Source organism: Xenopus laevis, chromosome 9_10L (genome assembly GCF_017654675.1).
Source record: "Xenopus laevis strain J_2021 chromosome 9_10L, Xenopus_laevis_v10.1, whole genome shotgun sequence".
Taxonomy (NCBI): Eukaryota; Metazoa; Chordata; class Amphibia; order Anura; family Pipidae; genus Xenopus; species Xenopus laevis.
The window spans coordinates 28,681,423-28,693,489 of NC_054387.1; the positions used below are offsets into that span (position 1 = coordinate 28,681,423).

The 12,067-nt window shown below is 36.8% G+C and overlaps 1 long non-coding RNA gene across 1 annotated transcript in view; it reads left to right on the top strand.

The window, feature by feature from the left end:
- Positions 1–4,416: 4,416 nt before the first annotated feature.
- LOC121398036 overlaps positions 4,417–12,067 on the top strand; it is a 25,424-nt gene continuing 17,773 nt past the window's right edge. Inside the window, exon 1 of the long non-coding RNA XR_005964086.1 lies at positions 4,417–4,490. This is a non-coding gene — a long non-coding RNA (uncharacterized LOC121398036). The remainder of the gene's footprint in view (positions 4,491–12,067) is intronic.

The following is a 12,067-nucleotide window of genomic DNA, read 5'->3' on the forward strand; positions in this document are numbered from 1 at the left end:
TAATGTGCAAAGTTACTTATAGAATGAATTATGTAAAAACAAAGTTGGACATAATATATAATAGTGTAACTAACTAGTGCTTGTCAAGCTAGATTTGAATGACAAAATAGATATCTGTGACAGAAAGCAAGATTTTATAGCACAGGATTCATTCTTTCCACAAAATGACAGTTTTGTTTCACAAAACAGATAAAATAACCATTCTGTGAAGCAACACTGTCAGTCACATTCCTGAACCAATAAGAACAAAGCTTATTGTTATATACAAACAAGATGAGAAGTGGCCAGCTCTGCTCCACATGGCTAAGGCAAAGTATCTGACCTGCTATAGAGGGCGCCCTCTAATGTCCCCTGTGCTGCATAGTAATAAACATGAACAAACCTTTCCTAAAAGAGCTGCTGTTAAACACTACAGGTTCATAAATGGAAGTTTTTACAAATGGCTGAGAAATATAATGCTGCACTTATAATGATTGTAGAGAAAGAAAAGTATGCAAAACATAAATATGATCATTTTAAGTGATATGGCTATTCTTATTGTAGTAACCTGTTTGTGTGGCCATTTTGGTTAAGGGCATTCCTGCTGTTTTGCCATTATTTTATGACTCACTCCTGTTCCTCTTCCTGTCTAAGCTGAGAGCAATAATGGGACAGGCCACACCCACCTGCCATCTTCTATTAAATGTACCAGAAGTTACTGTGCTTGTCTGGCTGCTTTGCCTGCCTCTTAGAGTCAGTTATAAGTTTTGTATATGATAGTTAGACTCCAATGTCTCCTCCTAGCTGTAATCTTGCACCAATTAGCTTGTAGTAGTCTCTTAATAATGTGCTTAGCTATAGTTCAACTACTACATAATAGATTTAGCCAGCGACTTGGGACTGATCATGTGCATCGCACATTGTGTATAGTATGATGTGTAGGTTATATGAACATCCACTCCTGAGTATTGTGGTAAACAAAAGGCTTCAGGACTTCAACTTCACCTCCTTTCGTGAATTCGGGTCTTTTCACCGCTTCGGGACTTCAGCTTCGTCTTTTCGGCACTTCCGCATTCGGTAATATGTGCAATGGCCGCACGGCTTGGGCGCTCTTAAAGGGGACCCGGCTCTTTGAAAAATGCAGCACTTATGGGCCCCCCTTCAGGCCTGGAACACTTGTCCCCCCCTGCTGGCGGCCCTGGACATGCATGTGACATGGGCGCAGTTGTGCTCTCTGCTCTAGTGTTGTGCCCCCCTTGACCCACTCTGATGTGAAAGGGTTAAGCACTGGGCAGGTAAGGGGACGGCATCATTAGAGTCTTTTGTTATAAATAAATATAAAGCATTGTATAGCTTCTTGCTTCTATATAAATAGATTATGATCCCCTAAAATTGCCCCTGCCTAAATGACCCCCTTTTGTTTACACACAGTACTCAGGAGTGGCTGCTCATATAACCTACACATCATACTATACAGAATGCGTGGTCATACCTCCCAACATTTTGGTAATAAGTAAAAAGAGGGACAAAAAAATTTTTGTCATGTAGCGCGGCAATTTTTTTGACCACACCCATTTTTGTGGCCACACCCCATAATTACCATGTTCATTTTACAAAGTTTGGCAGGTTATAAAAGTTTGAAAATATTTCTCCTTATCTAAACTGTTAAAATTACTTATTTTTTTATCTCAAAATTGTTACAAAGTATCTTAGTTGCACCTGTTAGCTCTACTGGCCTCTCTGCCAAAAGCCAATTAAGTTAGAAATTTTGGACACAATAAAGATCTTTACAATTTGAATTGGTGCCTGCTGGAAGTCTGCATACATTGAGTGCCTGCTCCTTTTTACATTTCGGTTTGTCCGCCCCCTATGCTGAGGGCTCAGGGCAGTGCACCTGGGCCACTTCCCTTACGTGGTGAGTAATTTGTTTACCACATTGAAATACAATACAGATGACTTCTTGTAAGTTAGAAATTTTGTTTCTTTTTCTGGCTGTTCAGTGCAGAGAAAAGAGGGACTTTCCAGTACAAATGAGGGACCTCAGGTTGAGCTGTCAAAAGAGGGACTGTCCCTCTGAAAAAGGGACAGTTGGGAGGTATGTGTGCACATGATCAGTCCCAAGTCTCTGGCTAAAGCTATTATGTAGTAGTTAAACTATAGGTAAGCACATTATTAAGAGACTACTACAAGCTAATTGGTGCAAGATTACAGCTAGGAGGAGACATTGGAGTCTAACTATCATATACAAAACTTATAACTGACTCTGAGAGTCAGGCAAAGCAGCCAGACAAGCACAGTAACTTCTGGTACATTTAATAGAACATGGCAGGTGGGTGTGGCCTGTCCCATTATTGCTCTCAGTTTAGACAGGAAGAGGAACAGGAGTGAGTCATAAGATAATGGCAAAACAGCAGGAATGCCCTTAACCAAAATGGCCACACAAGCAGGTTACTACAATAAGAATAGCCATATCACCTAAAATGATCATATTTATGTTTTGCATACTTTTATTTTCTACAATCATTATAAGTACAGCATTATATTTCTCAGCCGTTTGTAAAAACTCCCATTTATGAACCTGTAGTGTTTAACAGCAGCTCTTTTAGGAAAGGTTTGTTCATGTTTATTACTATGCAGCAGAGGGGACATTAGAGGGCACACTCTATAGCAGGTCAGATACTTTGCCTTAGCCATGTGGAGCAGAGCTGGCCACTTCTCATCTTGTTTGTATATGGCAATAAGCTTTGTTCTTATTGGTTCAGGAATGTGACTGACAGTGTTGCTTCACAGAATGGTTATTTTATCTGTTTTGTGAACAAAACTGTCATTTTGTGGAAAGAATGAATCCTGTGCTATAAAATCTTGCTTTCTGTCACAGATATCTATTTTGTCATTCAAATCTAGCTTGACAAGCACTAGTTAGTTACACTATTATATATTATGTCCAACTTTGCTTTTACATAATTCATTCTGTAAGTAACTTTGCACATAAGTGTGTCCGTTACATGGAGGTTATACATTTGTGAGACAGATTGCTTGTTAAACTGTACAGAATGGTGTTTGTGATATAATGACATCCTTTTGTGCACTAACCAGATTTTGTTTTCATTCTTTAATAGAAATAGGTCTTTTGTATATTTTTTTTCTCTGTGTATGGTCACAAATTCTTATATAACATGAGATACATTCATTGTGTGTATTAGGGATAGTTTTGTATACAGAATGTATTTGGGACAAACGGCACCCCATAAACAGCAAGGGAGCACTTGGTTTTACACAGAGAGAACCAGTAGAGCTTTGAAAGTGTACAGTAAATCAGACAGCTACAGCGAAACTTCAATTTTGAGTACCCTGATTTTATATTTCTCACATTTTACATGTTTTTTTGTTGTCTCACCAATTTATAATGCATTTAAGTTTTTTCATTTGTTTTCTATGAATGTTGTTATTGGTGAAAAAAGAGGTTTAAAATGCTAACCTGTTCCATGCCTTGGTTGTGCCTGTAAATAGTCAATTCTAATTAGGCTGCACCTCATACAGCAATGCACAAGTCACTTATTGCTGTAACTTGTGTATGTGACTGCCAAAGAGGCCTTGCATATGCTTTCCCTAGTGTAACGTTAATTTTGCAATTCTTAACCCTTGTCATTAACAAAGTAAATATTGTATTTCAGAGTAAAGGAGACAGCTGTGCTTGAAGGGGTCCAATTTTAGTGTTTTATAAAATGGACAACTTTTAAATTGGTTGTTATTATTAACTTTTTATAGTTTTGCATTATCTGTCTCCTGACTATTTTAAATGAAAGTCACTGACTTTACCAAAAAAACAAATGCTCGGTAAAGCTACAAATGTATTCTTATTGCTATTTTTGATTGCTCAACTTTCTATTCAGGTCCTCTCCTATTCATATATGTCTTTTTCAAATTAATGCATGGTTGCTAGGGTAATTTGGACAATAGTAACCAAATTGAGACATTCAAACTGTAGAGCTGCTGATTAAAAAGCGAACTAAATAAAACACCACAAACAATAAAAAATGAAAACCAATTGAAAATTGTTTCAGAATATCACTCTTTATCATACTAAAAGATGATGTAAGGGTTAACAACCCCTTGAAAGAATAAGTTGCTTTCACCAATTTCTATTGTCCCCGATTATACCTAAAGTTTTTCTGGTACCCCTAAAAATGTAAAATGTCGGTTCTACTGTATCTAATTTCAGAGAAGAAAACTCTCACTATCCAACAGAACAGGAATGAGCTGTCCTTGAAATGTTACGATACTGAAAAACAGGAAATGTTGGAATTGTAAATATGTAATTAGATGATTGTTACTGATGTTATAATGTCAATCTCTCTCTCTCAATTCTACCGTCTCTTATACAGAAGCCTGACCCACAAAAGTTCTGAAAGTTCACAGAGGCTGGATATCAACTGCGGGCGGGGTGGAGCCAGGGCTTACCTGACAATGCACAGCTAAGACTTCATGACAGAACACTCAGATGAATACAGGTAACATCACAACCAACATGCTACACATGTTCAAACAACATATGGACAGTTTCTTAGAATGTAGGTTGGTTGACCTCGTCAATAAAAAGAAAAAAGGTATTAACAAATCTTAAGAAACAAAAACCCAATAGAATATTGTTCTAAAAGAACCTCTGGAAATCGGGAGATACTAGTGTGCTTAAAGCGGCATGGATATGTGGATTCCTATCAGCTCTCTATTAATCCAAACAAAGGGGAGCAGCCATTCTTATTTGCACATCTCTGTCATACAAATTGTATGACCCGGTTTTAAGTGGCTATTTAATATTGTATATTATATGTATATCAGATATCAGACAAAAAATACATGGTAGCCAACATATATGCACTAAATAGCTGAAATCGGGACATTTTTACTTGCCTCACGCAGAAACCTGTGGAAACCTCCTCACCAAACTTGTTCTCCAACTAAGACACACAAAGACAGAACCCCCTAGAAAACATAATAGACTTATTACAGGAAACGTATACCACCTCAAAAACTATTTAACTCTGCTGAATCTCTTGAAATTATTAAATATATTAAAGACAATATTCATACTGACACAGAAAGGTCTCTTCCTTCTACTAATTTCAGATCATACACCAATACACATAAGCAAATACTTAGCCAAACCAATAATGTAATGTAGACAATGGACTTTCCTACCTACCTCTCACAATCTGAACCTTTTTGAACCACCTTCCTGGAAAAAACATTGGCAAAACTCCATTGAGAATAGATCTCTGGGAAGACCCAATTTTAAGGGCAAAATAACCTATGTAGCTAAAAGAAGACTCTACCTTTATACAAATGATGGAAGATGCTAAAATGGCCCATGAGATTTATATTTAATATTAGAACCCCGCATCAAAAGAAAAATATATGGAGGTTAAATAATTGTTAGAAACCCTCATACAAACCCAAGCCAAAACAAAAACTGGAATATTCCAAATATAAATTCTGTAGATGGGGAAACGAAACAGGAAGCATGCTGGTTAACCAAACCAAATCACACTCCAAAGCCAAATACATATTGAAATAGCAAACTCCAGGGACCAACACATCATGCATCAACCCTAAATTGATTACCAGCATTTAGAGAGTAGTGAAATACTCTGCTGAGGAACCACCTAAAGACCTGATACAACTAACAAAAATACACAAGATGTAGAATGAGATGTTTAATTTGCCAATAAGGACAGCAGATATATCAGGCCTAATAAAAGCACTGGCCACTCATAAATCACCAGGCCCAGATGGTTACACAGCAGAATATAATAATGAACCCACATATCATACACCAATTAAGTAATGTCTATAATGCAATGTTCGAGAGAGGTGAAATAAATATTGACCTCACGGAAGCATACACTAATCGCCAAAACCGAATACAAACCCCATGCAAATGACCTCCTGCCACCTAATATTCCAGTTGAATGTCAACCTTAAAATTATTAAGATACTGGCCTAGAGACATCAACTTGTCAAGTTGTTTTCACCTTAAGAAGTATATTAAGTGTGATGTAGAGAGTGGCATTCTAAAACAATTAGCAGTTGTTCTTCAATCCTTTCCTATTTTTGAGTTATTTAGCTTTTTATTCACTAGTGCTCCATTTTGCAATTTCAGCAATCTGGTTGCTAGGATGCAAATTACCCTAGCAACCCTGCACTGATTTGAATAAGATACTGGAATATGAATCGGATAGGGACTGAACAGAAAGATAAGTAATAAAAAGTAGCATTAACTATAAATGTGTAGCCTTACAGAACATTTGTTTTTTAGATGGAGTCAGTGACCCCTATTTTAAAGCTGGAAGTTAGAAGAAGGCAAATGTTTCAAAAACTATAAAAAAGGAAAAATAAAGGCCAAAGCAAAATAGTTTTAGAACTAGCCGTTCTATAACCAGTTAAAAGTTAACAGAAAAAATGAAACACCCTTTAACAAAGCACCAGCTAGGCTTTGTACGCAATCGACAGTCAACACGGGGTATTAGGGTGGCAATAACGGCTACAATAATTTTTGCTAGGGACAAGGAAAGTAGAGACTTCCCTTTGAGCCTTGACACGGAGACAGCATTTGAAAACATTTTATGGCTTTTACTTCAGTGCACTCCATATTGGAATGCTGGGTGACACTTTCACATATTGCATCAGAAAATGTATACACTCAAAATAAGCTACTCATCAATGGCACCATGACCAACTCAATAGACATAAACTGAGGTGTGCCTCCTCTCCCTTCTTTTGTTTAACCTAACATTATGCCCTCTCCTTAGGCTCCTTTGAGATATGACAGCATTCCAAGGCATCAAAATCTGTTCACATGAAACAAATCTTACAGCATTTCGTTTTATTTAACAAAGCAGAAACAGGGCCTGCCACACATCCTATCCTTCATCCAACAATATGGCCAAGTCTAATGAATAATAAAGGGAAACCCAGATGGAGAAGAAAATACAGCTTTAAATGGGCTAACAACACAATCACTTACTTTAGCATACAAATACAGAAGAATTCACATAATATATATGCATATAACATGACATATTGCATACAGGAAATTCTACAGGAAACCAAACAATGGCAAGCACATCACATGTGTGTCATAATCTGCCTGCCATATTCTCCCTGTATGTGCTATACTTTGCCTGTGTGCGCCATACTCTGCCTGCACTATTCTGCGTGTATGAACAATACTGTGCTTGCGCTAATCTGCCACCAGCTGCCCTCCTGTGCCTGTGTGTACTCTGCTTTCATGTGCTCTGTATGTTCCATATTCTGTCTGCCCTACTCTACATGTGTGTGCCATTTTCTGTCTGCCCTACACTGCCTGTGTTCCACATTCTGCCTACCCTACTTTTTTCTTTTTTTGAGTTTTGATTACCCTGATTTTATATTTCCCACATTTGACTTTTTTTTGTTGTCCCACCAATTGATAATGCATTAAAGTGGGTGTTTTCCCTGATTTTACATAACATTTTCCAAATTTTAACTTGAAAATGGTGATCCTAAGATTTGCCATTTGTTTTCTATCAATATTATTATTAGTGAAAAAAAAAGGTTTAACCATGCTAACCAGTTGCATGCCTTGGTTGTGCGCTGTAAATAGATCAATCTAATTAGGCTGTAACCTCAACAGCCATGCACAAGTCACTTATTGCTGTTAGCTTGTGTAATTTGACTATGCCAGAGAGCCTTGCATATGCTTTCCCTAGATGTAACATTTAATTTTGCAATTAGTAACCCTTGTCATTAAACAAAGTTAAAAATTGTATTTCAGAGTAAAGGAAGACAGCTGTGCTTGAACTGGTCCAATTTTAGTGTTTTATAGAATGGCCAACTTTTAAATTGGTTTTATTATTTACTTTTTATATTTTTGCATTATCTGCCTTCTGACTCTTCCACGTTTCAAATGAAAGTCACTGCACCTCACCAAAAAACAAATGCTCTGTAAAGCAAACAAAATATATCTTATTTGTTATCTTTGATGGCTGAACTTTCTATTCAGGTTCCTCTCATTTTAAATATGTGTAAATTAATTCATGGTTGCTAGAGGTAATATGCGACCATAGTAAACCAAATTGAGACATTCAAACTGCAGAGCCTGCCTGATATTAAAACGCTTAAATAATAAAACACCACAATAATAAAAAATATGTGGTGTTTTATTATTTAGCTTTTTAATCAGCATCTCTGCAGTTTTGAATTGAAAATTTGTTTTCAGAATATCACTCTTTATCATACCTAAAATGATAATGTAAGGGTTAACAATCATTGCTTTCCCTAATTTCCATTGTCCCAGATTATACCTAAAGTTTCTGGTCCTCCGAAATATATAAAATGGTGGGCTTTCTACTGTAGATAATTTCAGAGTTAGAAAATTCTCACTTACCAAACAGAATAGATACTGCGAAAACCAGGGAGCAAATGGTGAATTTTAATATGTTAATTAAGCATGATTGTTCATTTGATGTTATAATGTCAATCTCTCTCTTAATTCTACAGTCCTAGTACAGAAGCCTTGACCTACAAAAGTCTGAAAGTTTCACAGAGGCTGGAAATCAAGGGCAGGGCGGGGTTGAGCCAGGGCATACCTGCAATGCACAAGAACCTTTAAGACTTCATGACAGAACACTCAGATGAATACATGGTAAACATCACAACCAACACCCACTACAACATGTTCAAAAAAAAAAACAACCTATGAGACATTTCTTGCAATGTAGCGCTTGCGTTGAACCTCACCAATCAAAAGAAATTAAAGATATTAACAAATCTCAAGAAACTAAAAACTCAATAGAATATGTTTATAAAAGAACCTCTGGAAATCGGGAGTACTAGTGAATGCTGCTTAAAGCGCCATGGTTATATGAATCCCACTCAGCTCTCTATAATCCAAACAAAAGAGCAGCCACTTCTTTATTTGCACACCTCTGACATACAAATTGTATGACCTGCATTATAAGTCGCTATTTAATATTGTATATTATATGTATATCAGACAAAAAATACATGGTAGCCAACATAATATGCACTAAATATCTGAAATCGACATTTTACTTGCTACATGCAGAGGAACCTATGGCAAATCCCCTCATCAAACTTGCTCTTGTAATGTCAGGACACAGAAAAAGACAGCGACCCCCTACAAAAACATAATAGACCTTGATTACAGGAAAAAACTATACCAACTCAAAAAACTATTAACTCTTACTGATCTCCTGAAATTATTCGACCCCAGGGAAAGACAATATTCATACTACACAGAAAAGCCTTCTTCCTTCTACTTAATTTCAGATCTTACAGCAATACACATAAGCCAAATACTTAGCCAAAACCAATAAATGCAATGTAGAAAATGGACTTTCCTACCTACCTCTCACAATCTTGAACCTTTCTGAACCACCTTTCCTGCGAAAAAAAACATTTAGCAAACTCCTATTGAGAAAAGATCACCAGGAAGGACCCAATTTGAGGGGCAGTCATCAGGAAGAACAAAATAACCTATGTAGCTAAACGGAAACTCTACCTTTAGTCTAATGATGGAAGATGCTAAAAAGGCCCATGAGATTTATATAAAAAATCACAACCAGCATCAAAAGGGAAATATATAGAGGTTTCAAGCAATTGTTAGAAACCCACATAACAAACCCAAGCCAAAAGAAAAACTGGAATTATTTCAAATATAAATTCTGTAGATGGGAAAAGAAACAGGAGCAGCTGGTTAACACACTCCAAAGCTAAATACATATGAAATTGAAACCAACGCATCATGCAACAACCCCTATATTGATTACCAGCATTTAGAGAGTAAATGAAATACTCTGCTGATGAACCACCTAAAGACCTGATAAAACTAACAAAAATAGAATCAGATGCAGAGGGCGATGAGGCAATCAAAGGAAAAACATTATAGAGGTTTAAGCAAATTGTTAGAAACCCACATACAAACCCAAGCCAAACATAAACTGCGAATATTTCCAAATAAAAATTTCTAGGATGGGAAACTAAAACAGGGAGCTGCTTGGTTAACCAAATCACACTCCAAAGCTAAATACATATTGAAATAGCAAACTCCAGGGACCAACAAATCATGTATTCAACCCATAAATTGGGAATTTTTAACCCCCCCAAGCCAATTTAGGAGGAGTACGTGAAATACTCTGTGAGGAACCACCTAAAGACCTGCATAAAACTAAACAAAAAAATACACAAATGCAGAGGGAGATGTTAAATTTGCCAATATGCGACAGAGCAGTATATACAGACCTAATAAAAGCACTGGCCACTCATAAATCACCCCAGGCCCAGATTGGTTACACAGCAGAATATTAATAAAATACTGAACCACATATCATACACCATTAAGGAATGTCTATAATGCAATGTTCCAGAGAGGTGAAATAAATATTGAACCTCACAGGAAGCATACACTAATCGCTAAACCAAATTACAAACCCCATGCAATTACCTCCTGCCACCTAAATATTCCAAGTTGAATCTGTCAACCTTAGAATTATTAAGATACTGGCTAAGAGACATCAGCTGTTAGTTGTTTCACCATTTTAAATGTTATATTAAGTATTGATGTAGAGAGTGGCACATTCTCTAAAACAATAACAGTTGTCTTTCAATCATTTCTATTTTTGAGTTTATTTAGCTTTTTATTCATAGTGCTCCAGACTTTGCAATTTCAAGCGCAATCGGTTGCTAGGATGCAAACTTACCCTAAGCAACATGCATTGATTTGAATAAGATACTGGAATATGATCGGATAGGGGACTGAACAGAAAAGAAAGTAATAAAATAGTAGCATTAACTATAAATCTGTAGCCTTACAGAACCGTTTGTTTTTTATATGGAGTCAGTGACCCCTATTTTAAAGCTGGAAGTCATAGAAGAAGGCAATATTTCAAAAACTATAAAAAAAGAAAAAAAAAAAAATGCCAAAGCAAAATGTTTTAGAATAGCCAATTCTATAACAAGCTAAAAGCTAACAGAAAAAATGAAACAGCCCTAACAAAGCCACCAGTAGGCTTTGTATGCAAGCGGACAGTCAAACACGGGGATTAGGGTTGGCAATAATCGCCTTACAATCATTTTTGCTAGCCCTATGCTGCCTGTTCTGTTCCACATTCTGCCCCCGCCCACTGTACCCGTGTGTTGCCATTACTCTTGCCTGCAGTATCTTCTACCCTATATGCTGCCAATACTCTGCTTGTTCTTCCTGTCTTGTGTCATACACTTGTCTGCTGACATGCTGCCTGTGTGTGCCATACTCTGCTGCCCTATGTTAGAACCAGGGCCCAGTGTTACTTGCTTAGGTGCCGTCATCCACTAATAGCAACCGCTTACGTTTGATATATTCTTTAAAAGCACCAAAACCTTCCTAAAACAAACTGGGTACTGCCTATTTCCAATCTAAATTATTTAAGCCTATTAAGTACACATGCATTATTTTCCACAAAATGGTCCCTAGCATAGTCTGTGCTTGCACCTTTACTGCGCTCCATCTTACCCTGCCTAGAAAGGTTGCTTTTACAAAACTTTCAAACATTGATTAAAACCTGATTTAGTTGCAAATAAATCATTTCCCATCATATGCTGTTCCTAGTGCATTCTTGTGGCTGCACTACCTCTGATCTAAAGCTGCGGTTCTGACAAATCTTATTAACTGTTACTTTAGTGTTTTCAACTTGTCACTTTGTTAGTTCAACTTATAGCTACAATACTGCAGGTTGGAAAAGCGCTTCTCCAAAGTGCTTTACTGAATTTCAGCTTGTCTTACTGAAAAAGTTACTATACATCCTTTAAACGTGATATAAAACATGATTTTAGTACAAATGCAATCTATTTTCCACCTAATATGTACTGCTCTAGTGCATCTGTTGCTGTCTTACTCTGATCTAATAGGTGCATCTGACAATCTTGTAACTGTCACTAGTGTTTTCAACCGGTCACTTTGTAGTTCAAACTAAAGCCTACAATCTGCAGGTTGGAAAGCCCTTCTCTAAAGTGTTTTACTTAATTCTAGCTTGTCTTACTTGAATCTCTT